Genomic DNA, 26,049 nt, shown 5'->3' on the forward strand with positions numbered 1-26,049 from the left:
TAGTGGTGGCCTAGGCAGGGAGTGGGCAGGCAGGAGGGATGAGGAGCCACTGCCAGTGGGCGTGGTGTTTCTTTCTGGGTGGTGAAATGGTGGTTGCACAACTCTGAATATACTATAAAACATTAAACTGTACACTTAAAATGAATAAACTGTACCATATTTAGATATATCTCAATAAATCTACTATTTTTAAAATGTAAATTTAAAAGTCAATTTAAAAAACGACTATTAGTAAATGAACAAAAAAAATGCTCACAGTGTAACGTTAGACAAAACAAACAGGATCCAAAAGCTTGCATCTAATATGAAAAACACACACCAGGTTTTTACAAAGGGGGCGAGGGCCCACCTGGTGTGGCCCACCTGGTGTGGTTGAGCATGGACCCATGCACCAAGAGGTCGCCGGATCGATTCCTGGTCAGGGCACATGCCCAGGTTGTGGGCCCAATCCCCAGTGGGGGGCATGCAGGAGGCGGCCAATCGATGTTCTCTCTCATCAATGTTTCTCTCTCTCTTCCTCTCCCTTCCTCTCTAAAATCAATCAAGAAAAAAAAATTTAAGGGGGAGAGTGAGGAATCTATTCAAATTCAAAATTATGCACATAAGAAAATGACTATAAGAAAATGTAACAAAGGATGAACAGTTGCCATCAGGTAAGAAACGTGGAATGGAGCCCTGGCCAGGTAGCTCAGTTGGTCAGAGCGTCGTCTTGAGATGCCATGGTTGTGACACATACAAGATATGCAATCTCTAATCAGGGGACATCCAAGAATTAACTAATGAATGCATGGATAAGTGGAACAAATCGATGCTTTTCTTTTAATCCTCACCCGATGACATTTTTCCATTTTTTGTTCAGATAGAGTGGGAGGAAGAGAGAGAGAGAAACATCGATGTGAAAGGGACACATTGAGTTGCTGCCACCTGCACAACCAACCAGGGCTGGGGACAAACTGCAACCGAAGTGCGCGCCCCTAGCAGGAACTGAACCCGGGTCTCTCTGGACTGCAGGCTGACACTCTAACCACTGAGCCAAACCGGCCAGGGTACTCTTCTTTTTTTTTATCCTTACCGGAGGACATTTTTGCACTTACCTTCAGATAGAGCGGGAGGGAGAGAGGAAGAGAGAGAGAAACATCGACATGAGAGAGACACATTGACTGGTTGCCACCCACACAACCCCATCCAGGGCAGGGGACAAACTGCAACCGAGGTATGTGCCCTTAGTGGGAACCGAACCCGGGTCTCTCTGGTCCATGGGCCGACGCTCTAACCACTGAACAACCGGCCAGGGCCAAATTGATACTTTTCTCTCTCTTTCCCTTTCTCACTCTCTCAGTAAAATCAATAAATAAAAATTTAAAAAAGAAAAGAAACTTGGAATGATTTTACCCATTCTCTCTACTTATTTATATTTTAAAAAATAAAAAACTTGATTTCCAAATTTTCTATAATAAGCAAGCGTTATTACTACTATTAGAATAACAAGGGGAAATGTAAACCCTGCTATTGTCTGTGGGGGTCTAGGTCAGCCCTGTGGTGACCCCAAAAGGCCCTGAGGTTGTTCCGTAGTCACAACCACAGTTGCAGGGCTTCTGGCTCAGCTGAGTCCATCATGCTACAACTTGTTTTGCTTTGTCACAGTATCTCCTGAAAGGAAGGGTAAGTGATACTTTGTTCTCATTACCTCCTCTCCCTTAGTGACCTCCAAGACTTGGTCTGTAGTAACCACTTCCCAGTACAGGAGTTTAAATGGGTCCAAAGAGAGATTATACTGAGAACCATGGCTAACAGGAAAATTGACATGTAATTCACTCTTCCAACTAATAGTTGTGTCTGTTTCACACATGGAACTGAGTGAAGCCTGGGAAAAATGAAGAATAAATCAATTTATTTGCCTTCTAAGAGTTTTCATTTTCATACAGGAAATGAGATGCATGTGACAATACTGTTATTATAGACTTGAAAGTTGCTTAGAGAGTAGATTTTTTTTATCCTCACCCGAGAACATTTTTCCATTTTTTTTGTTCAGACAGAGTGGGAGGGAGAGAGAGAGAAACATGGACATGAAAGGGACACATCGAGTGGTTGCCACCCACAAGACCCAACCAGGGCCCAGGACAAACTGCAACCAAGGTACGTGCCCTTAGCGGGAACCAAACCCGGGCTTCTCTGGACTGCAGGCCAACGCTCTAACTGCTGAGCCAAACCAGCCAGGGCTAGAGAGCAGATTTTAACTGTACTCACCACAAACAAAAAAAGTTAACTGCGTGAGGTGATGGAGGTGTTAACTAACCTTATTGTGGTGATCATTCTGCAATATATGCGTATATCATATCACATTATACATCTTAACAATGTCATATATCAATTATATCTCAATAAAGCTAGAGGAAAAAAGATGCACACGAATGTCTCCAACACAAAACACAATATAATAAGCAAAGCAGGTGAAAGCAAGATCCTTTTGTGGATCGGGTCTTGAAGGATGCACCAAATTTCCTTTGGGGTAGAGAGGTGAAAGGCATAGATGTTTGCATAATCTCAAAATGACTAAATGCTTAAGGAAGTTGTGTAGGTGTGAGCTAAACTAACTCCATCTTTGTGTCCAGGATTTCTTTCACGCTATGACCTGTGACAACCTTACTGATCTTAGCAAGCATGTCAAAGCCTTCTAGTTGATGATTATCTGTGTTCCATAAAATGTAACCATAAACATTTTTTGTTAGTAATGGCTAGAATGGCATGGGAACTTATACAAATATCAAACTGGAAACAGTATCAATTATAAACAATCATCCATCACATGACCTCCGGCAGGTATATCGCCTGGTGCTTACTGCATTCTTTGTCCCTTTGTCTTGTCAATCATATAACTCAGCACCTGGGTTATACCATAAAAAAATTACTGTCACAGAGGTCTGTTAGCAGAAAATAATCCTTGCAGTCTGTCCACTTCGACTCTACATTCCTTACTTAAATTACCCTATAATAAACTGTTATATTCTATGGAGTTACTTGTATTATCTTTCGGTCTGAAGATTCCTTCTCCTTATGGTGGTCATTGTGTGTGCCCCACCATCGGACAATGAAGCACACACCACAGAATGAAACTCAAAGCAACACTGATTCTGTGAGGAGAATACACCTAACTGGTCTGCTGGATTTCCTTCAAGGAGTCAATCAACATGTGAACCAAGGCAGAATCTGTGAACACAACTTGGGTGGACTTTCTGAAAACTTCTACTGAGATGTTACCAAAAGCATAACAACCTTAAATATGTTTTATTTTGAAATAATTACAAGCTTGCAGAACTGAAAAAATAGTAAATTAATTACAAGCTTGCAGAACAACTGAAAGAATAGCAAAGAAAAAGAAATCAGAAAAAAAAACAAAAAACGAATAGTACAGAAAACTCTATCCAAATTGACCAAATTTTTTTTTTTTTTTTTGGTACGTGCCCCTAGCGGGAACCAGACTCGGGACTCTCTGGTCCGCAGGCTGATGCTCCAACCACTGAGCCAAACCGGCCAGGGCAAATTGACCAAATTTTAACACGCTCTCTCAATTAAAGACTGTTTTTAAAAGTTCTTTTGGAGATTCGGGGAGAAATGAGTACTATCCAGCCACTAGAAGCCTTCATGTTCATGAATCTAAAAGAAAACAGTCTTACAAAAACAGTTTACTGAAATAGGTAAGCACACCCAGGTCTAAAAGACAACTCAATCCTAAACCCAATCCCACCCCCATCCCAGGATCTCACAGGAGGTCAATATACTTTAAAACCAGATTGCCAAACATATGAGAATACTTAGGAAAACACTGAAATATTTAAAAATGGGGAGAATGGTTTGGGGGGCAACTAGCCCTACCAGATATGAAAAATACTGCAAGGCCTCTATAATTAAAACTGCCACAAGAATAAACAGACCAATGGAACAGAACAGAAAGTCTAGACATAGACTCAAGTACACATAGAACTTTATATACGATAAAGGTGACATCTTATGTTCAACACCCTATGGTGCCTGCCCCCCTCCACTGAGAATGATCCTTCCCTAAGTGTCCATGGTGCCAAGGTTAAGGAAAAAAAAAAAAAATGGTGACATCTTAAACCACTAGGGCAAAGATGAACTTTTTAATAAACAGTGCTGGGATAACTGAATAGCCCAAAGGTGTTCAAGTAAGATCTTGCTGAAAATCTGATGCATCTGAGTCCTGGTGAACTAAGGATGACCTGGGTCTTTCTCAGAGCCAGGTAATCAGCTGCAGGCAAGAACTAGTTTCACTAAGGTGCTGCAGCCCTAAGGTGTTAACAGCAGCCCCTGAAAAATCTGACCAATGCTCTTAAAGAGCCCTGCTCACCCTCTGAACCCGCTATGACTTAAGTAGATTCTGGCCCTGGTCAGGTAGCTCAATTGGTTGGAGTGTCATCCTGATACACCAAAGTTGCAGGTTTAATCTCTAGTCAGAGCACATGCAAGAATCAACCAGTGAATGCATGAATAACTGAAGCAACAAATCAATGTTTCTCTCTCCCTTCCTCTCTAAAATAAAAATTTTTTTAAATGTTGAAAAAAATTTTTTTTAAGTCTGATTCTTTTCTTATGGCATCCCTATGGGCTTAGAATATACTTGTAAAGCCCTTGGTTTCCATATTATACACATAGTATAACATACAAGTCCCCTCCCTCTCCCTAGTTTCCAGATATAATTATTGTTATCTTCCTTTGGAAGGTGAGGTCAAGGTTCAGAGACTTGCCCAGAATCACAGTGTTTAAGTAGCAGAAGAGGGTACCCATTTCTTATCATTTTACTCTAAATTTTATATTTTGACCCTCAAACCTTGTTTTCTGCTCCCTCAGTTCCTGCTACCAGAACCACCCTGGATCGACTCATTCACAGGCCTGGAGGAAGAATCTGCTCCTCAGTGATGCCAGGACCCCAGGGACAGTAACCTCAGAGTCTGACCTACAGGGGTCAGGCTCTTTGGGAGAGCCTGACTTTCTTCTAAGGGCAGCAAGCAGGAAATAGCTTTCATTCATAACCTTTGGGAAGGTCAGAGTAAAGAAACTAGCACTGCTATGTTCTATGATCTGCCAGGCATTGCATTAAGCACTACAAACATAATCACAGAAATAATCTGTCTTCCAAGAGAAATGAAAACATGCCCACACATGTTCTTTTACACTAACATTCATTGATTGCAGCATTATTCATAATGGCCATTAGAAGAAGCAATCCAAATGCCATCAACTGACAAATAGATAAACAAAATGTGATCTATCCATACTATGGAATATTATTTAGTCATAAAAAGAATGAAGTACTGACTTCCGGTCAAGATGGTGGCGTAGGTAAACGCGGTATCGCGTCTTCCCACATCAAAGTTACAACTAAACTACAGAACAACCATCATTCAAAACCACCTGAAATCAAGCTGAATGGAAGTCCTACAACTACGGAATTAAAGCAGCAGCCACATCCAGACTGGTAGGAGGGGTGGAGGCGCGACGGGCTGGTCCCACACCCAAGTGTGGCGGATAAAAATCAGGAGGCTCCCGCGGCTGGGAAGGTCCTTCCTGAGGACTGAGGGGTCCCCGTCCCACATCAGGTGCCCCGCTCAGGGTTCCAGTGCCAGGAAGAGAATCCCCATCACTTCTGGCTGGAAAAACCAGCGGGAACTGAGGCTCAGGGAAGCTGACACGGCTGGAGCCCCAGGCAGCTCCTTAAAGGGCCCGCGCACGGACTTATCGGACTCTCTCCCTCTAAGCTTGGAGGGGAGGCAGCTCGAGGGGCTCCAGAGACACACAGGAAAGAACTGAGCTGTTTGGCACTGGAGCGAGGGCTGGAGAGGGGGCTTTCTCGGGGACAAATGTGCTGTCAGAGGCCTTTGTTCCTTTGGTGAGCCCTTCCCTGGGGCGGCAGACAGAAGCCATATCTGGGACTCCAGCAACCTGGCTCACACTGGTAGCCCCGCCCTGCTGACTCCCTGAGACCCCGCCCCACTCCACCCAACTTTCAGGCCCACCCAAGCTGTTGCCACTTGCTTAACCATAGGATTGGCCGCTCTTGGATCCTGCTTCAGGTTTTTCCTAAATTCTTTCAAACGAGCAGCATCGGGTCTCAGCGAGCCCCATACCTCTCGTCAAGTAATACACTGAAACAAACACAGGGAGGCAGCCAAAATGAGGAGACAAAGAAACAGGTCCCACATGAAAGAACAGAACAAAACCCCAAGAAAAGAACTAAGCGAAAGGGAGATAAGCAACCTAAGAGATACTGAGTTGAAAATACTGCTTATAAGGATGCTCAATGAACTTAGTGAGAACCTCAGTGAACTTAGGGAGGGCCTCAAAAGCATAAAAAAGGACCAGTTAGAAATCATGGATACACAGTTAGAATTGAAGGAGGCATTAACTGAAATAAAGAATAATTTACACAGCTTCAATAATAGAGTACGTAAATCCAAGGAGCAAACCATCGATTTGGAATATGAGGAAGCAAAAAATCCCCAATCAGAACAGCAAAAAGAAAAAAGAATCCAAAAAAATGAGGATAGTGTAAGGAGCCTCTGGGACAACTTCAAGCGTGCCAAGATTCGCATCTTGGGGGTGCCGGAAGGAGAAGAGAGAGAACAAGAAATCGAAAACCTGTTTGAAACAATAATGGCAGAAAACTTTCCTAACTTGGTGAAGGAAACAGACATACAAGTCCAGGAAGCACAGAGTCCCAAACAAGATGAACCCCAAGAGGCCCACATCAAGACACATCATCATCAAAATGCAAAACGTTCAAGACAAAGAGAGAATCTTAAAGGCAGCTAGTTACCTACAAGGGAGTTCCCATTAGGCTGTCAGCTGATTTCTCAAAAGAAACTTTGCAGGCCAGAAGGGAGTGGCAAGAAATATTCAGAGTGATGAAAACCAAGAACCTACAACCAAGATTACTCTATCCTGCAAATCTGTCATTTAGAATCGATGGACATATAAAAACTTTCCCAGACAAGAAAAAATTAAAGGAGTTCATCACTACCAAACCGTTATTATATGAAATGATGAAGGGTCTTGTTGAAGAAAAAGATATTCATATCTATCAACAATGGAATCTACAAACAAAATGAACAGGTAGAACAGAAACATTCTCATAGATACAGAGAACATTTTGTTGGTTGCCAGTTGGGAGGGGGGTTGGGGGAATGGGTGAAAAAGGGGAAGGGATTAAGAAGCACAAATTCATTGTTAGACTGACAAACCTCAAAGGGAAAGGGGTTGGGGGGGTGGGAAGAAATAAACCAAAGAACTTATATGCATAACCAATGGACACAGACAATAGTGTGGGAAAAGGTGGGAGGGGGACGGGAGTGGGGAGGAGGGGGTCAATGGGGGGAAAATGTGGAACATATGTAATACATTTTACATCCAACAATAAAGATTTGAAAAAAAAAAGAATGAAGTACTGATACATGCCACAACATGAATGAACCTCGAAAACACTACACTAAGTGAATAGAAGCCAGTCCAAAAGTCCACATATTGTATGAGTCCACTTATATAAAATATCTCGAGAGAGGCAGAAAGTAGATTAATGGTTGCTAAGGACTAAAAGGGATGGGGGTGCTGCTGACTAAGAAGCATGGTTTCTTTTTTGGTGTAATGAAAACATTTTAAGATTGACTGCAGTGAGGGTTGCACAACGCTGTGAATATACTAAAAAATCATTACATTGCACACTTTCATTTTTGTTGTTGTTAATCCTCACCTGAGAATACTTTTCCATTGATTTTTAGATACAGTGGAAAAAAGGTGGTGGTGGTGGGGAAACATGATGTGAGAGACACATCATTGGTTGCCTCCCACACAACACTGACTGGGGTGGGGGATCAAACCTGCAACTCAGGTAGTGCCCTTGACCAGAAATCAAACCTGAGAGGCTTCAGTCCCCAGGCCGATGCTCTAACCACTGAGTCAAACCAGCCAGGGCTCAAGTGTACACTTTAAATAGACAAATTTTATGGTATGTGAATTATACCTCCGCAATAAAGCCGTTATGAAAGAGAGAGAGAAAGGCAGGCAGGCAGGCAGGCAGGCAGGCAGGCAGGCAGGCAGGCAGGCAGGCAGGCAGGCAGGCAGGCAGGCGGGAGGGAGAGAGGGTTCCTCAAAGCCCCTGGCGTCATGTATTGAATACATAAGAAGTCAATTCCATTTTACAGTCGAGGAAGCTGAGGCACGTATTTGACAATAGTATCACCGACACTTAAGAAGCAATGTGTCCAGCCCCAACGCCCTGGCTTTAGTATTCCACGACGTCTGCCACAAGCAACATCTTTGTGAACGTATTTAGCAGGTGCACCTGAGGAAGCAAGATTCTTATGAACACAGTGGTTAGGCCCACGGAGCACAAACTGGTTACAGAAACATAACACCAGCGGTAGATACTGCGGTCCCGGCGAGCTCGCCTACCTCCCAAGGAGACCCTCGTTCCGCAAACCCTGCCTTCTCTCATCCACCGGTCCCAGGAACGTGGGCCGCCATGTTTGAGCCATGATCCCACCCCAGCCACAGCTGATTGGCTCTAGAGGAGGCCTGACTCAAGTCAGCCAATCAGGTCGCGTCCCAGGGAGTTGCATTCATCTGTGTGGCCAGCACATGGAAACCGGCGCTGAGAGGCACCATACTCCACCCCGTGGACCGAGAAGCGGAGAGGGCGAGGCTGTGGCGGAGGAGAATGAGGCCAGTGGAAAGATGGCTGTGTACTGCCTGGACCCAGTCCACTCCTGAGACCAGGCTGCATTCCTGCCCATGGTTCCACAAGATACCCTCATACGCTTGTTTGCTTAAGCAACCAAAAGAATCCCCACTAACGCAGGCTGTCACATTCAATTTGGGTTTCATTACTTTCCCGAGGTGAAAAAGGAAAGCTATTTGGGTGTACAAGTTTTAAACATGAGTCTGCATCCATATGGCTGAAGCTGAGCAAACTTTAGTTACTAAGGAAACTAAGCTCCTCCCCTCCCGCCCCCATTAGGTTTGCCTCCCCTCTGGCACAGGCGGTTGGATGTGATCTGGGCATTTCCATTCCTTTGTTGAGGGTCAGAAGAGCATCAACTATCAAGTCCCTTTCCCTCCCCAAGGAGACTCTTCATGACATGCAGCTGCTGGGAACATCTGAAGTCTTGGCAAGGCCGATGTCATGAGACCTAACCTTTGTAAGGGCCCAGAGCACACATTATAAGCTTTACTAGAGGAAGCGCTGCCCAACCCTTGGATGAAATTAAATAGGGCATGGTATAGGAAGGTGTGCACTTTCCTTCCATCCCAATAAAAACCCATTAAAAAACTAGCCTTAGCCCTGGCCGGTTTGGCTCAGCAGTTAGAGCGCCCGCCTGTGGTCCGGAGAGACCCGGTTTCGGTTCCCGCTAAGGGCATGTACCTTGGTTGTAGTTTGTCCCCGGCCCTGGTTGGTCGTGTGGGTGGCAGCCACTCGATGTGTCCCTTTCACATCGATGTTTCTCTCTCTCTTCCTCTCTCTCCCTCCCACTCTGTACAAAAAATGGGGGGAAAAAAAAATGTCCTCGGGTGAGGAAAAAAAACTAGCCTTAGCCCTGGCCAGTTTGGCTCAGCAGTTAGAGCATCTGCCGGAAGACTGAGGAGTCCCGGGTTCTATTCCAGGTCAAGGGCATGGACCTCAGCTGCAGGTTCTAACCCTGGCCCCAGGACAGCAGGCAACCAATTGATGTCTCTTTCTCCCTCCCACTTCATCTAAAATCAATGGAAAAAATATCCTCCGGTGAGGATGAAAAGAAAAAACTCTAGCCTTATATTGGAACGGACCAATGAGAGGTTACTGTGGGTAAAACAACAAGTAAAGGGCATGGATGTATTCTTCAGTTTTTATTTTGAATTAGACAAGAAAACAGAACTCACGTCACACACACACACACACACACACACACACACGCACGCTGACACATTTGAATGAAAAGCGTTTACAAGAGGCTGCATAGTCTGGACGCCAGAAGGAAGAGCTGAGTTGACAGGATGAAAGGAATAGAGGAATCCTTTTCCCATCCCTCTGTCTATTTATGGGAGGCATTTCCCTTCAGGAAATGCTGATCCTCTTCTCCCAGGACCCTGTTGGCAGTGACGCCTGCACTGGTGACCCAGCCCTTCCACATCCTCCTCCTGGCCTCAGCACTCTCCCCTCGTGACCCAGTCAGTCACTGGGAACCCAGCCTGTAGATGACAGTGCTTATTAGAGGCCCCAGTCTAGTGAGGAAATTCAGAGGGAAAAGATACATAATAAAGCTAGGAAAGCCCCTGGCACTGGGAAGCTCTAAGGCATGAACAGAGAGGAAGGTGACAGGGAAGCAGGCAGAGTTAGAAACGACCTCGGTATGACCCAGGAGTTTTGTGGCTCACCTAACCTCAGTCACCTGGCTGGATGGTGGCAAAGGCAGCAGCAGGACCCAAGATTCCTGTAACCCCATCTAGAGCTCATTCACCTCCTCCACACTTCTTTCTCTTCCCTGGGTGACTTGTTTCTATGGAGAACCTGGGTCTATGAATCACTATTTGGGATGAAAGTGGTTCTTTTTCTTTTCTCTTTGGTCAGCTCGAGGAGCTCACCTCTTCAGAAACCCAGAGAGATTTCTGCAGTTAGTGTTCTTGTTGTTGTTTTTTTTTAAGATTTTTTAAATTAATTTTTTTATAGAAAGAGTAAGGGAGAGGGAGAGAGAGAAGCATTGATGTGAGAGCAAAACATCAATTGGCTGCCCTCCTGCACATCCCCTACCAGGGATTGAGCCCACAACTTGGGCATGTGCCCTGATAGGGAATCAAACCAGCAACCTTTGGTACACAAGACAATGCCCATCCAACAAAGCCACATTGGCCAGGGCATGGCGTTGGTATTCTTTTTGTTACTGGTGTTCTTTTCATTATTGGTGGTTTTTCTTTTTTAATTTTAAATTTTTAAAAAGTTACTGATTTTAGCCTGGCTGGTGTGGCTCAGTGGTGAGCATCGACCCATGCACCAAGAGGTCGCCAGTTCGACTCCCGGGCAGGGCACATGCCCAGGTTGTGGGCCTGATCCCCAGTGGGGGGCATGCAGGAGGCAGCCAATCGATCATCTCTCTCATCAATGTTTCTATCTCTGTCTCCCTCTCCCTTCCTCTCTCTCTCTAAAAATAAATAAAGAAAAACAAATTTAAAAGTTACCACTTTTAGTGAGAGAGAAAGGGGGAAAAAAGAGAGAAACATCAATCTGTTGTTCCACTTATTTATGCACTCATTAGTTGCTTCTTGTATGTGCCCTGACTGGAGATCAAACCCGTAACCTTTGTGTATCTGGATGACGCTGTAACTGAGCTACTTGGCCAGGGATGATTTTTCTTTAATTTTTTTTTTTTTAATTCTCACCAGAGGACATTTTTCTATTTATCCTCAGACAGAGTGGGAGGCAGAGAGAGGAAGAAAGAGAAACATCGACATGAGAGAAACACATCGACTGGTTGCCTCCTTCATAACCCCGACCAGGGCTGGGAATGAACCGCAACCGAGGTACATGCCCTTGGCCAGAATCAAACCCCCGACTCATTAGTCCGCGGGCTGACACTCCAGGGTAGAGTTTCTTTTTTTTAAAGAGAAATATTCCTTGTTATTAGGATGTTGAGAGATTTTTATAAAACAACAAAAAACAAAAACATTTGCCCCAAAGCTTCCAGGTCATATTAGCCACTGGCTCCTACTGCTTTTTCTTCCTTTATGAAAAAATAAATAAATGTTCAGAGCCTCTCTGCCCTATACCAGAGAGGAAAACTGTTTTAGTGTTAGCAGGTTAAAGGAGACAAATTGGAGACTGAGGGTAAGACAGAGAAGAAAAAAAGACACAGAGACTGAAAAGAAAAGAAACAGGGAGAATGATACTCCAACAGCCAAAGCCACAAAGGTGAAACCCACCAAGACACAGACTGAGCAGGGGCTACGCTAGGTCACAGCCAGACACCTCTTCATTTGGTGCAGCACCCTGGTGATCAACCTTTTTGCAGCTGGAATGTCAACAGTAAATGAAATACTATGCCCAACTGCCTATCATGGACAAGAGAAAGGCTAGAATGTCCTAACACTCCAGGGCTTCTGTGAATTAGAACCCCACCACCCCCTCCTTTGGTTCACACTCTTTTCCTCAATTGTCAGCCTCCCCCTTCCTTGTTATTATTTTCCCACCTCAAAATCTGGCTTAATATCCAACTTTTCCAGAAAACCTATCCTGGCCACCCCGAACTGAAGGTCTTCCCCCTCTGAATTTCCATAGCAAGTATTCATTTATCTCCACTTGATTATCGAAATGTGCATGGCCTTGTGATTTAGTTGGTCTAGAGTGGAGCCCAGGCATCACTGTTTCAGGGCTCCGAACTGCGTATTCTGATGTGCGCCTCCAAGTTAAAATGCTAAGAAATGCGGTGGTGGGGAGAACAGTAGAACCTCACGCCTAGTCAATGTTAACTTCAGACATCCGTAGTTGGCAAGAAATGGTTTAAACTGCCAGAATGAATAAATGGCTAACGTGCACTGAGCACTTATTCTTCCCTAGGCAAGATTCTACACGGATTGTTTCACTGAATCCTCACACCAGCCCTACGCCTACGGCCGAGGCCTGGAGGGATTAACTTTCCCAAGGCCGGATGCTGGATGAGTCCAGGTTGTGGACTTGAGTCCAGTGTTGCCTTTCCTCCCTGCTCCCCAGCCCCTCTGTGCCCACCATGCACACCCTGGCACCATGGCACCACCTGGCCGTGCCCCCCTCTTCCAGAGGCAGCCCTCAGGCTGCTGTTTGGTAACTTATTTTTCCAATCTCTGAAGGCTTTCCTGATGTCCATTTTAACCTAACCTCACCCAACAGGAATACTGAGGAGTGGAAGAGGGGAGCAGGGAGGCAGCGCCCCCTGTGGGATCTGTCCGGGCCTCTGCTGCCAGGGCTGCTCTGCTGCCAGGGCTGCCTGCTCCCAGCACCCCAGCAGCAGCACCTGGGGAGGGCAGCTGAAGGTCCAGGTTTGTTTGCTCCCTGGCAGGACTTCTCCGGCTCCAGCTGCGCTGCCCCAAACCCCTCACTTCCTCACTTCCCCACCTCCTCTCCCCTCTCTCCTTCCTGCCTTCCTCGTCCTTTCCTCCCCCTCAGCCCCTTTCCCACCCTCTTTTGCTGGCTTCTGTTCTCTTTCTTTCCATGAGCAGAGAGTTTCCAGCCTGGCTCCTGGCCAGCACATTTGGACAGAAGGCAGCAATCTTAGAGAGAGACGTCATCTCCCATCCCCTTTCCCGGGCCGGCACCATGGCTCCCTGAGCCCAGCGCTGGGAAGGGGCTTAGGTCTAGGCAGATTCTGGGGGTGAAAAGTAAGGGGTTCAGAAGCAGACTGACACAGGTTCCATTCCGGCTCTGCTACCCGTGAGCTGAGAAACCTGGGGCAAGTTACTCTCTAAGCCTGAGTTCTCCCCTCTGGAAAACAGGGATAATGGTCGCACCTACTTTGAAAGCCGTGTTGGGATTAAATGAGATTGCACCTGTAAAGCATCCAGCCCAGTGCCTGTCCCATAAAAAGCACCCAACACACATCTTCTGTCCTTATAAAGTGAACTTAACTCTGCTAAATAATAGTGTGCCTTCCCCACACTATTGTCTGTGTCCATAGGTTATGCATATATGCATATAATTCTTTGGTTGATTTCTCCCCCCACTCCTTTAAGTTTTGATATATGGGAAATGGTCTTTTCCCTATGATTTTAGTTAGCTAATCTGAGCCAGCATGGATGGATTTTAAATTAATCAATAAGATAATCAATGTACTTGATGTGAAGGTGTTGGTGGAAAATACACAAATATTTGGTCCCTGCCCTAGAGCTAGGAATACAAACTGTGGAGGAAAAGGAGCTTCTATGGAAAGGAACCTCAGGGTGATCTGATCATAAATTCCTAACTGGGCAGGTCATGGTGGGTAGACACACCCCAGGCATATAACTTCTTTAGTAAAACGTTTATCATTTGTCCATTGTTTCTGTGCATCTAGTTAACCCACCTTTGAAATAACCACCCTCATGAGAGCACATAATCTCATTAACTCTCTTGTAATCCAATCCTCCCAACCCTCCTGTCATTAATTTCAAATGCATAAAAGAAACTGCAAACTTTCATTTTGCAGAAGCATTTGAGATCTTGCTTCCTGGCAATTGTTGTCAATTTTGGCTCAAGTAAACGCTTATAAAAATTCTCCACAGGTTGGACGGTCCTTACATCCACAGAACCCAAAAAACCAAATGGCAACAGAAGATTGAAATTGTTCAAGACAAGCCCTGGCCGGTTTGGCTCAGCGGTTAGAGCGTCGGCCTGCGGTCCTGAGAGACCCGGGTTCGGTTCCCGCTAAGGGCACGTACCTCGGTTGCAGTTTGTCCCCGGTCCTGGTTGGTCGTGCGGGTGGCAGCCACTCGATGTGTCCCTTTCACGTCGATGTTTCTCTCTCTCGCTCTCTGTTCCTCTCTCTCCCTCCCACTCTACCTGAACAAAAATAAATAAATAAATAAATATAAATAACAAAAAAAAAAAAAAAAAAAAGAAATTGTTCAAGACAAAAAGACAAGATCAGCCCAGGAAATGCCTGACACATGTTTAACCAAAAGTCTAAATTGAACTGCAGGGGAGATGTTATGAAACCAGTATAAACTGGAGGGAACTGAGAGGCGAGCAACGAAGTCAGAGATGTCCTGGAACCTTCAAAGAAGTAGCGCATGGAGGCCCCTGAAAGCTAGATTGGGTTCCAACAGCAGGGAAGGAGAACATGTTCAAGGTAAATCAAGAACGTGAAGAAAAGCAGGGGTGCTCCTACCCGGGACAAAGACTGACTGGTGAGAAGGGGGGGGGGGCGGGCTAGGGGACCACGGAGAAGATGGAAGAGTTGGAGGACTAGGCTTGGGGATATTCTGAATGTAAGAAAGAGGAGTTAAGCCCTGGCAGGTTTGGCTCAGCAGTTAGAGCATCGGCCTGTGGACCAAAGGGTCTCAGGTTTGCTTCCTGGTCAAGGGCATGTACCTGGGTTGCAGGTTCGATTCCTGGCACTGGTCAGGGTCGTGTGGCAGGCAGTCAATAGATATGTCTCTCTCACATCCATGTTCCCCTCTCTCTTTCTCTCCCTCCCGCCCTTCCACTCTATCAAAGAACTAATGGGAAGAAATCATTGGGTGAGGATTAACAAAAAAAAGAAAGTGAGCCCTGGCCGGTTTGGCTCAGCGGTTGGAGCACTGGCCTGCAGACCAGAGAGTCCCAGGTTCGGTTCCTTCTAGAGGCACGTACCAAAACAAACAAACAAACCAAAAAAGTAAGAAAGAAAGAGGAGTTAAGATTTGCTACCCTTAGAAAAGAAAGAGGATACATAATGAAGGTCTGCTTGGAACTTAGATCTTTGGGGCGTGATAAGGTTAGAATGGTGCACTCAAGAAAAAACATGTAGAGTAGGCTATCAAAGGTAATGATCTAAGGGTCTGGTGAAAGAGCAACCTTGGAGCTGTAAAGGTGGAAGGGGTGGAGAACCAGAGAGCACGAATGAGTTCTTTGAAAGAGGTGACGAAAAAGAAGTGTGGAGAACCGAGCCACGGGGACTACTCCTACATTGCCCTCGTTATTCAGCCCTTGATTCAGTCTCTCACATTTTTTTTTCTCTTTATTAATTTTTAAAGAGAGAGAAGATGGGACAGGGAGAGAGATAGAAACATCGATGACAGAGAACATTGGCCGCATCCTGCATGCCCGACTGGGGATCGGGCCCACAGCCTGGGCATGTGCCCTGACCTTGAATCGAACCGGTGACCTCCTGGTGCACTAAGCCACACAGGCCGGGCTTGACTCAGTCTTTTTATCTGGGTCTTCCAACTAGACAATGAGGTCTGATGGCTGAACACACTATTGGGTTTCTTCTCATTCCTTTATAGCAGCAGTTCTCAACCTGTGGGTCACAACCCCTTTGGGGGTCAAACGACCCTTTCACAGGGGTCGCCTAAGACATAACAGTAGCAAAATTACAGTTATGAAGTAGCAACGGAAATAATTTTATGGTTGGGGGTCGCGGCATTAGGAAGGTTGAGAACCACTGCTTAGTGTCTAGCCCAGATCTTGATCTACTGTGGGTACAGCACAAATCCTTGTTAAATGAGAAGAAAAGAATCAGTGCAGATGTCTTTCCTTTGAAAGACAATTAGGACAACCAAAACAGCATGATGTCTCAGATGAAGAGGCAATATTCAAAATACTTAACAAAGGAGTGGCTCAGACACCAGCCAATCAGAATGGCCTAACTGTTAATCCTTTAATGTCCGAATCGGGGTGGGAGGTCTGTGGGGGCTCAGAAAGCATTTCAGCCTTTGGGGCAGTGGCACAGATCAGTCAGGGCACACCAGATTCACGTCAGCCTGGATCTGCTTACACGGAGAACAATGGGAACAGCCAGAGGGCCACTGGATGCAGCAGCAGTAGCCTGGAATACGGTCTCAGCAGGTGGTAGGGTTGGAGGTTAGGGACAGAAGCCAGATTTCAGGGACTGGGGAGGAGCCTGTAGACCCGCCTCAGGGGGCTGGCTCTTCCAGTCGCTCTGTCTCCCCATCCTGAAGACAGCATTCTCGCCTTTTCCTCCTGTCCACTGGCAGCGGAACCTGGGGGGGGTGTGCATTCCTAACCCTAACAGCAGCCTCTCTGACCCTTTCCCCATCTCTTGCCTCTCTGTCCCAGGATCTTGGCTGTCCTGTGTTCAGGTGAACAGAGAGCTTGGAGTAAAAGCTCTCTCCGCCCTGGCTCTCCAGTGCTGGACTCTCCAAATCTCATGGTTTGGGGAGGCATTAAGCAGTTTGCTCCTCTGATGTTTTCCCACCCCATTAGATGAACCAGCACAGCTGGAGGGTAAACAGTGAGACTGGCCCCTTTTGATGTCCTGGGAGCTTGTATATGTCTGTTGATTGTCACAAACAGACAATGAAATGGACCAGATGTAAAGGATGACAGTCGCCACAGGATGCCAGGGAGTCAGTCGTACTTGGGGTTGGATGGCCATACACTTCATTCCAAATCTGAACCAATCTCACCTACAGCTCAGCGTATTAAGTAGAGAATCACTCTGAGCCCCAGAGAGCTGGAGACACTGCCTGGCAGAAGCCAGAGGCACTGGCCAGCTATGGGAAGGTCCTGGGCCTTCCCTGCCGCCACCCTGACCAAGTCTGTGGCTGCGAAACTTGGTCCTACTCCAGTTGCAGGGGACGCAGTTCTGTGCCTCAGGCTGCCCATCGTTCCTGTCCTGTGACAAAGTCAGAGGTCTACGGCCTCTCACCCAGCTAAATTCTCCCCTGACCGTGGAAGGTCCATTTGAACCCTAATTTGCTGCATGAGTCCATACAAATGCCTCTGCTTGGTCATCTAAGGAGGTTGAGCCTGTACTTCCCAGGGACGTGAGAAACACAAATAAGATTATAGAAGCGTCCTGTTTCAATGGTTCCAATTTGCTGGAAAGAGGCAGCCAGTTGTTATTTTCCCCATGGTGAGCTGCAGTGGCAGGGACAGTAGTACCCTTCTCCTCTGACTCATTCAGTGGGGAGAGAAGTTCACATGCAGTGCCGGGTACCCACCTGACCCGCTTCCTTCCCTGGGCTCAGGCCTCTACTCTAGGGGGGCTAAGAAAGGCTGGGGGCAGAGGGATGGTACATAATCACCTCTGCCTGTGTCAGTACACCTGGACCACTTATCAGTGCCCCAGTGAGTACATATGGTTGCCCTAGCTACTACTCATGGTGGGTTTGCAGAGAATTTAGCACTAAATCAGATTCAATCTGGCTACATCTTCCCTACTGAGAAGGAAGTGCGAAGGAGAAAGAGGGAGGCGCTTTAGATTATCCCACTGGGTTGGCTCCTGTGGGTAAGTCACCTACCAACCCCAATTTTCAACCTAGACCATATGTGGGACCATGGTGATATGGGATCGAGCTTATGGGAATCCGAAACCAACAGCAAGAGACAAAATTGGATGATTTGCTGGGTGACGATCTATAAAGCAAAAGATGTCTCAGAAACTCTAATTTTAATATGTTGCCTTTTTTAACTTAATAAAACTCAAAATAAGAGATTGCCTCTTCAAATGTACCACATTCTGAATTTTAATTTTCATATCAACTTAAATAGAATTCATACTAAATTCAGTGGGGAACTAGAGCGGGAACATGGATTAGAGAGAGAGGTCATATATTTTACAATTTTTTAAAAATCGAGTATCAGAAGCTTATTTTTAAAATATCCACCACTGGGCCAGGGCAGTGTGGCTCAATGGTTGGGCGTCGACCCATGCACTAAGAGGTTGCTGGTTCAATTCCCGGTCAGGGCACATGCCCAGGCTGTGGGCCTGATCCCCAGTGGGGGGGAAGGGCATGCAGGAGGTGGCCAGTTGATGTCTCTCTCATTGATATTTCTATCTCTCTCTCTTTCTCTCTCTCCCCTTCCTCTCTCTCTAAAATCAACAAAGAAAAAAATATTAAAATATCCATCACTGGGCACAAATATATTAAACATGCATTTGGCTTTGACATCTATTTTAATCTAGCAATCCACTTCTGGGAATTTATCTTACAGAAATAATGGACTAAGTGCTGGAGAGTATTTCTGTCTAAAATCAGAAACAACTGCCCTGGCCGGTTTGGCTCAGCGGTTAGAGCGCCCGCCTGCCGTCCGGAGAGACCCGGGTTCGGTTCCCGCTAAGGGCATGTGCCTCGGTTGCAGTTTGTCCCCGGCCCTGGTTGGTCGTGCGGGTGGCAGCCACTCGATGTGTCCCTTTCACATCGATGTTTCCCTCTCTCTCTCTTCCTCTCTCTCCCTCCCACTCTATCTGTACAAAAAATGGAAAAATGTCCTCGGATGAGGATTAAAAAAAAAAAAAAAAGAGAAACAACCAGTTGCTCATAAATAGTTTGTTAAACAAATGAAGTCAGTCCATGCAAAGGAACCCTAGGCCGCTGTTACGAAGGAGAACTATGTATGTACCACGTGGAGTTACTCCCACAAAATACTGCTCAATTATGATGGCATGCTTCCCCTTTTGTTAAAAAAAAACCACAAAAACATAATATATTACATGCAAAGAGAAAAAGCCTTAGAGGATTTGATGTATATATATACCAAACAGTGATTGTCTCCAAGGAGGGAGATAGTATGGGATAAACTCTCATTTTATTCTTTTTTTTTTATTTTTATTTTTTTTATTTTTTTTTATCCTCACCCGAGGACATTTTTCCATTTTTTGTACAGATAGAGTGGGAGGGAGAGAGAGGAAGGGAGAGAGAGAAACATCGATGTGAAGGGACACATCGAGTGGCTGCCACCCGCACGACCAACCAGGGCCGGGGACAAACTGCAACCGAAGTACATGCCCTTAGCGGGAACCGAACCCGGGTCTCTCTGGACCGCAGGCCGACGCTCTAACCCTGAGCCAAACCGGCCAGGGCTCATTTTATTCTTTTTATGTATAACTTTTTTTGGTTAATTCTCACCTGAGTATATTCTTCCATTGATTTTTAAAGAGAGTGGAAGGGAAGAAGGGAGGGGGAGAGAGAGAGAGAGAGAGAGAGATTGATTGGTTGCGTCTTGCATGACCCAGACTAGGGCTGGGGATTGAACCTGCAACTTAGGTATGTGCCCTTGACTGGGAATCAAACCCATGACCCTTCGGTCTGTGGGCTGACCCTCTAACTGCTGAGCCAAACCAGCCAGGACTTATGTATAACTTTCATAGTTTGTATATATAAAAGTATGTATAGAGAAGCAATTTTTAAAACCTTAAGTATACTTTTAAAGAAAATAAAACAACAAAATGCATTTGATTCTCTGCTTGAACTGGTCTGACAAACTCCTGATGAGACGCACAGCCCGCGGAAGGCCTGAGCACCATGGAAGAACAGCAGGTCATGGCCAAGGCTTCCTGCCCTGACCCCGCTCTCCAGCTCCATCTCGCTCTCACTTCCTGCTAAAGGGCCGCAAGGACGCTCCAGGTGTCCTACTACCCAGGGAAGCTAACCTCTTTCCTAAGCTTGCTGCAAGGGTGACTTATCCCTTCCCTCCCTGAGGCCAGGAGAAAATGATATCTTGGTTTTTGGTAATTTAGCCTGTTAGGAAAGGGGGTCTCGGGCTTACCTCTCTTTCAGTCAAGTGTAGGCCCAGGACAAAAATGTCAAAGGGAGACCAAAGACAAATCAACTCTGAGTTCCAGTAGGCAAAGAGCTTAAGTTTTAGGCAAACTGATAGTTGGGCTAAATTTCTGCCCAAATCAGACAATGGTTTTAATACAAGGGAAAAAGATAGTCTGATATATTGCTTGCTGATACATTGCTGTCTTTTGGATGTCAAGTATACAGAACTGAGTTAATCAACTGCCTCAGTTCCAGGCACTGACTTGCCTCCTGTAATTAAAGAAAAAGATGTGCCTGTCAATCTTTGTTAGGTGGCAAGTGTGGGGGATTCAAAGAGAGCCTGGGCTGGCTGTGGAAGCTGTCTGGTTCTGATGAAGAAAGAAGGGTCCATGCCTGGACACAGAAGACTGTATGTGACACAAGGCATAAGCAGAGGTCAGCCTTGGTCACCGGATCAATGAGACATTCCATGGGCCTTCGGGAAGCAAAAAAGAAGGGGCTGAGGTTCCTGAGACAGCAGGGGAGACTAAGTCAACCTTGCCCATAGACACAGAAGCAACTGCCTGCAAGGTATCTTTGAGAGGTGCTGGGAAAACCCCTGGTCTTCAAAATATCTTTTCTTTTTTTTTTATCCTCACCCGAGGACATTTTTCCATTTTTTGTTCAGGTAGAGTGGGAGGGAGAGAGAGGAACAGAGAGAGAGAGAGAGAAACATCGACGTGAAAGGGACACATCGAGTGGCTGCCACCCGCACAACCGACCAAGGCCGGGGACAAACTGCACCCGAGGTACGTGCCCTTAGCAGGAACCGACCCCGGGTCTCTCAGGACCGCAGGCCGATGCTCCAACCGCTGAGCCCAACGGACCAGGGCTCAAAATATCTTTTCAATTATCCTGTCAGAGTTGCTAAAATTCAACCCTTAGAGATTCATGCCTTTTGACTGAGACTTTAAGCATGTTAAATTGCAAACTAATTCCCCTAGCTTCTTTCCAACTTAGAGGACATGGATCAGAGAACGAATACATTTGAATATCAGGAGGAAAGTAGAAAGAACCCATGGGTCAGAGGCTCAGCACTCAGGAAAAGTTCGAGGTGAAAAGAGAAAGATGTGTGGGGCAGCCCTGCATGCAGCAGTATTAGACCAGCCCTGGCCGGCTGGGCTCAGCGGTTAGAGCGCCGGCCTGCAGTCCCAGAGACCCGGGGTCGGTTCCCGCTAAGGGCATGTACCTCGGTTGCAGTTTGTCCAAAGCCCTGGTTGGGTCGTGCGGATGGCAGCCACTCGATGTGTCCCTTTCACGTCGATGTTTCTCTCTCTCTTCCTCTCTTTCCCTTCCACTCTATCTGAACAAAAAAATGGAAAAATGTCCTCGGGTGAGGATAAAAAATAAATAAATAAATAAATAAATAAATAAATAAATAAATAAATAAATAAATAATAGTATTAGACCAGAAGGATGGAACTGCAGAAGCCTTGTCAATATGCTTTTAGAGTTTCTGTTCAAAAAATGTTTCAGCCCTGGCTGCTCTGGCTCAGTGGTTGGAGCGTTGGCCCTTGGACCAAAGAGTCGTGGATTTGATTCCAATCAAGGGCACATACCTCGGTTGTGGTTTGTCCCCAAACCCTGGTCAAGGTCGTGCAGGAGGCAACTCATCTATGTGTCTCTCTCACATCGATGTTTCCCTTTCTCTCTCTCTCTCCCTCCCTCCCACTCTGTCTGAGGATAAATGGATAAATGGAAAAAGTCCTCGGGTGAAGATTAAAAAACAAAAAGTTTCTCTCTCACATACTCGCACACCTTCACATAAATGGGTCTGTTACCAGCCTCCTTATCTGTACCTGTTCAGATACAGATCTTGACGTTGAAGACTGATTAGGCAGTTGATTTCATCTGAGTAATAGGCTTCCTAATTTAAAATTCTATGGAATCCTTGCTTTGGGATTCTGAGGTTTTTGTCCCCTACGCTAATGAACCCTCTGGGTGATTTTTAAAGCAGCCACTCTTGTCAGGCCCGTGTGGCTCAGTTGGCTGAGTGTCAGCCCATGCACCAAGAGGTCATGGGTTCGATTCCCAGTTGTGCCTGGGTTGCAGGCTCAATCCCCTGTGGAGTGTGTGTGTGGGGGGCATATATGTTTGTGGAGGCAGCCGATCAATAAAAACATATTTAAAGCAGCCACTCTCAACCTTGGCTGTACCTTAAAGTCACCTGGGATCTTTCAAACATCCTCAGGCACTGGGCCCGTTCTCAGAGATTTTGAATTAATTGGTCTAGAGTGGAGCCCAGGCATCACGGTTTCAGGGCTCTGAACTGCGTATTCTGATGTGCACCTCCAAGTTAAAGTGTTAAGAAATGCGTGGTGGGGAGAACAGTAGAACCTCACGCCTAGTCAATGTTAACTTCAGACATCCGTAGTTGGCAAGAAATGGTTTAAACTTTGGAGGCACACGAGGAAAACACCGATGTCAATTCTGCAGTCTGTCCCTTCTGCAGAAACCACGGGGAAGGCCCAGCTGCGAGATTTGTGGCTGAGTCTGCAGAACCTGTCAGGTCTTTTTTTTTTTTTTTTTTTTTTATATCCTCACCCGAGGCCATTTTTCCATTTTTTGTTCAGATAGAGTGGGAGGGAGAGAGAGGAGAGAGAGAGAGAAACAAATATCAACGTGAAAGGGACACATCGAGTAGCTGCCACCTGCACAACCCATCCAGGGCCGGGGACAAACCGCAACCGAGGTACAGTGCCCTTGGCGGGAACCGAATCCGGGTCTCTCTGGACCATAGGCCGACGCCCTAACCGCTGAGCCAAACCAGCCAAGGCAGAACCTGTCAGTTCTTAGCTGAAATTCCTTGTTCTTCTGCAACATTCCTTGTGTCAAGCAAACAAGATTCCACCCTCTCTGGTCTCTCTTGGAGTGAATCTCCGGTCTCACCCTTTCCCCACCCCTTAGAAGAGGGCTTAACATCAGGTCTGAGGGCAGAAAGACCTGGATCACTAGGGAAGTGACTTGCCCACCTGAATGGAATCCTCAGATGCGGTTCCCACTCTCCCTGTTTCTCTTTGGTCAGGATTTCCAGAAGCCGTCCTTCCCAACACACTCTGCCCTGTCTGGCCCCTTCTCCAGACAAGTCTCAGCCCACTCACCTCCGATGTGCCTGCTTCACCCTGCAGGGTTGGGCACCCTGGGTGCTTTGCTCTCTACATTCCTCAAAGTAGGTGTCACCTCTTCCTACATTTGAGGGACGATGGCTTCTCCGTATAGGGCCCTCGCTGCCCTCAAGCCTAAGCTGACACTCAACTCCCCACAGAAATGCAGCGTATTTCCAGCCATAACAGGAAGATGGTATATGAGGATAGTGATGTGGAATTTTATCTTCCCATGTTTTGCAACATGGACAGGAACATTTTATTCTGTCACTCTTTAGTCTTTACTACATGACAAATTCCCAGTTGAGTTCAATTACAGGAAAAATTTTGTTCTGAAAATTAATTCATATGCTTTCTGTTGTCCCAAATCCAAAACTATGCAATCCAGTGTATTTTTGTTTGTCTCTAAGCTGCCAGAAAATTTAGAGCCAAATTCATTGTCCAAGTGTTGTGATCTGCTAAATTCAGGCTATTCAAAATATCCATTTCTTTTGCTTTGCTTTGTTTTCTCCTGGGCTTTTCTACACTGAGTTTGAGTCTAAACTATGTCGCCTGTGCCCAAGCCTGTCACCACATTCTACCTCTTTATCTCCGAGCCGGCACCCTCCCTGCCCTCCCTGGGTGCTGCAGGGCTGGCTTCACTGTCCTCCATCTGTGGGCTTTCTAAGCTGCCAAGCTGATCCCATCACTCCTTCTTCAGTGAGATCCTGCTTGCCTGCAGGACCACACTACAGCCATGAATTCTTCCCACACTTGCCTGTCCCCCTCCCTCCCTCCCTCTTGGTGACTTTGCCCAGGCCAGTTCCCTCAGCCTAAAACAACCTCCCCCGCTTTGTTTCCTTGGTGGAGAGGTTCTCAGCTCAGCCCCAGCAGTACTGACTCTGGGGGCCTCCCTGAACTGGGTGCTCTGCTCTGGGGTGCCCTGGCATGCAGCACTCACAGCCAGGCCAGACCAGGGCTGGTTTTCATGTTTTGTTTGACTGTCCCACTAGGAATGGTGAGTTCCTGGAGGGAAGGGAGATACTTATCACTCTGTCCTTAAGCCTAGCACGTAGAAATGTTAAGTCAATGAAAACAGGACACAGGCAGGATTCAAGTCTCTGGAACAAAAGCACTGGAGGCCAGCCTCTCCCCAGTCTCTTCACGACCCTTCTTTTTTTTTTTTATCCTCACCCGAGGACATTTTTCGATATTTTGTTCAGATAGAGTGAGAGGGAAAGAGAGAGAGAGAGAAACATCGACGTGAAAGCGACACATCAAGTGGTTGCCACCCACACGACCCAACCAGGGCCGGGGACAAACTGCAACCAAGGTACGTGCCCTTAGCGGGAACCGAACCCCGGTCTCTCCGGACCGCAGGCCAACGCTCTAACCGCTGAGCCAAACCGGCCAGGGCTCTTCACGACCCTTCTTCACACAGTCACTGCCTGCCCTTGACTTCTGGCAGAACTCTGCTCCATCCTAAGCAGACACCCTAAAGAAGTTCCACGTTACTCCTTTGGTGTGTTTGATACCTGACAATGCTAGCAGAAAGGATTTTGTTATTTTCTTTTATGTAGTAACCACCAAGGAAGTAAGAGTTCAGTAACAAAATTACGGGAGGGTGCCTATTATTGAGGGGGCCATTGTTACCTTTGCACTTTGGGACATTAGAGAAGTCACACCCCTGAAGCACATCTCAACACCAGCTAGAGCCGGCCTGCTGCTTCCCAGCACCACGCTGGTTAAAGCAGTCAATGCACTTCCCTTGCCCCAGTCTGTGCCCCCTAGGGGTACAGCACAGCTTCCCCACCCTCCCCTCAAGGCCAAGACACTCCCCCCACCCCTTAGGTCTGTCTGGCTGTTGTCAGTGGTCTGAATCAAGTTCTCTGTGACACTCCTAAATGTCATTATGTCCTGTGTTAACCCCTCCCCCCGCTTCCACGGCTCCCAACTTCGTCCTTAGGGGAAAAGCGAGAGAAAGACAATCATTCCATCGTCTTTACCTTCCTGCTTTCCCAAGACTGCAAGTTCTGACTACAGTGAGAGGGAGGGTTGGCTGCTCAGCCGCTCACGAGTCTTTCTCTCTCTCTCTCTCTCTCTCTCCTCACGCCCCCCTGGGACCCAGCACGGCGCAGGGAAGGGGCTCTGCCCAGTTTGTGCAGGTTTCCGGGGCGCGCGGGACGACGGCTTCCCGGCTCGGCCCTGGAAGTCATCGCGAGCCCCCATTAGGGCGTCTGGACAGCACTTTGCTCACGTCCTGCAGGTCTGGTTGCAGCGCCTCGGTCCCCACGTCCGCACACGGGAAACCCAGGCTGCGGTCTGCAAACAGCCACTTCCCCGCTCTGGGCTGGGGCAGCTCCAGCCGCCGCCTCCCTTTCCCCCGGCGCGTCCCCTCCTCGGTGCTCGGTCCCCCATCGCGTCCCCTCCACCATCCTCCGGCCCGGTCCTACCTCCAGGCGGGCCGCGGCTCCGCGGGCTCCGAGGCGCAGCTCCGGGGCCGCGGGCGGGCGCCGGCTGCAGGCGGCGGGGGCCCGGGGCGCCATGGCCCGCAGCCCTCCGCCCTGGTGTCCGCCGGGCCTCCCGGGACAGCCGCGCTCCCTGCGCTCGCGTCCCCGCCGCGGCCGTGGGCCAGTGAAGGCGCGCTCCGCCCGCAGCCGCGTCCTCTTCCCGCCCGCACGGCGGCTCTGTCCCGGCCGCGCGCCCGCCGGCCCCCGCCCTGCGCCCC

At 47.2% G+C, this 26,049-nt stretch overlaps 1 protein-coding gene across 1 annotated transcript in view; it reads right to left on the reverse strand.

Annotated features, from left to right (window-relative positions):
• Positions 1-25,824, reverse strand: part of DENND2A (DENN domain containing 2A) — a 111,971-nt gene extending 86,147 nt beyond the window's left edge. The window contains exon 1 of the mRNA XM_036247319.1: positions 25,775-25,824. The gene's annotated coding sequence lies outside the window, so the exon portion shown is untranslated. The remainder of the gene's footprint in view (positions 1-25,774) is intronic.
• Between the last annotated feature and the right edge of the window lie 225 nt (positions 25,825-26,049).

The sequence above is a fragment of the Molossus molossus genome, unplaced genomic scaffold, assembly GCF_014108415.1.
Source record: "Molossus molossus isolate mMolMol1 unplaced genomic scaffold, mMolMol1.p scaffold_m16_p_7, whole genome shotgun sequence".
Taxonomy (NCBI): domain Eukaryota; kingdom Metazoa; phylum Chordata; class Mammalia; order Chiroptera; family Molossidae; genus Molossus; species Molossus molossus.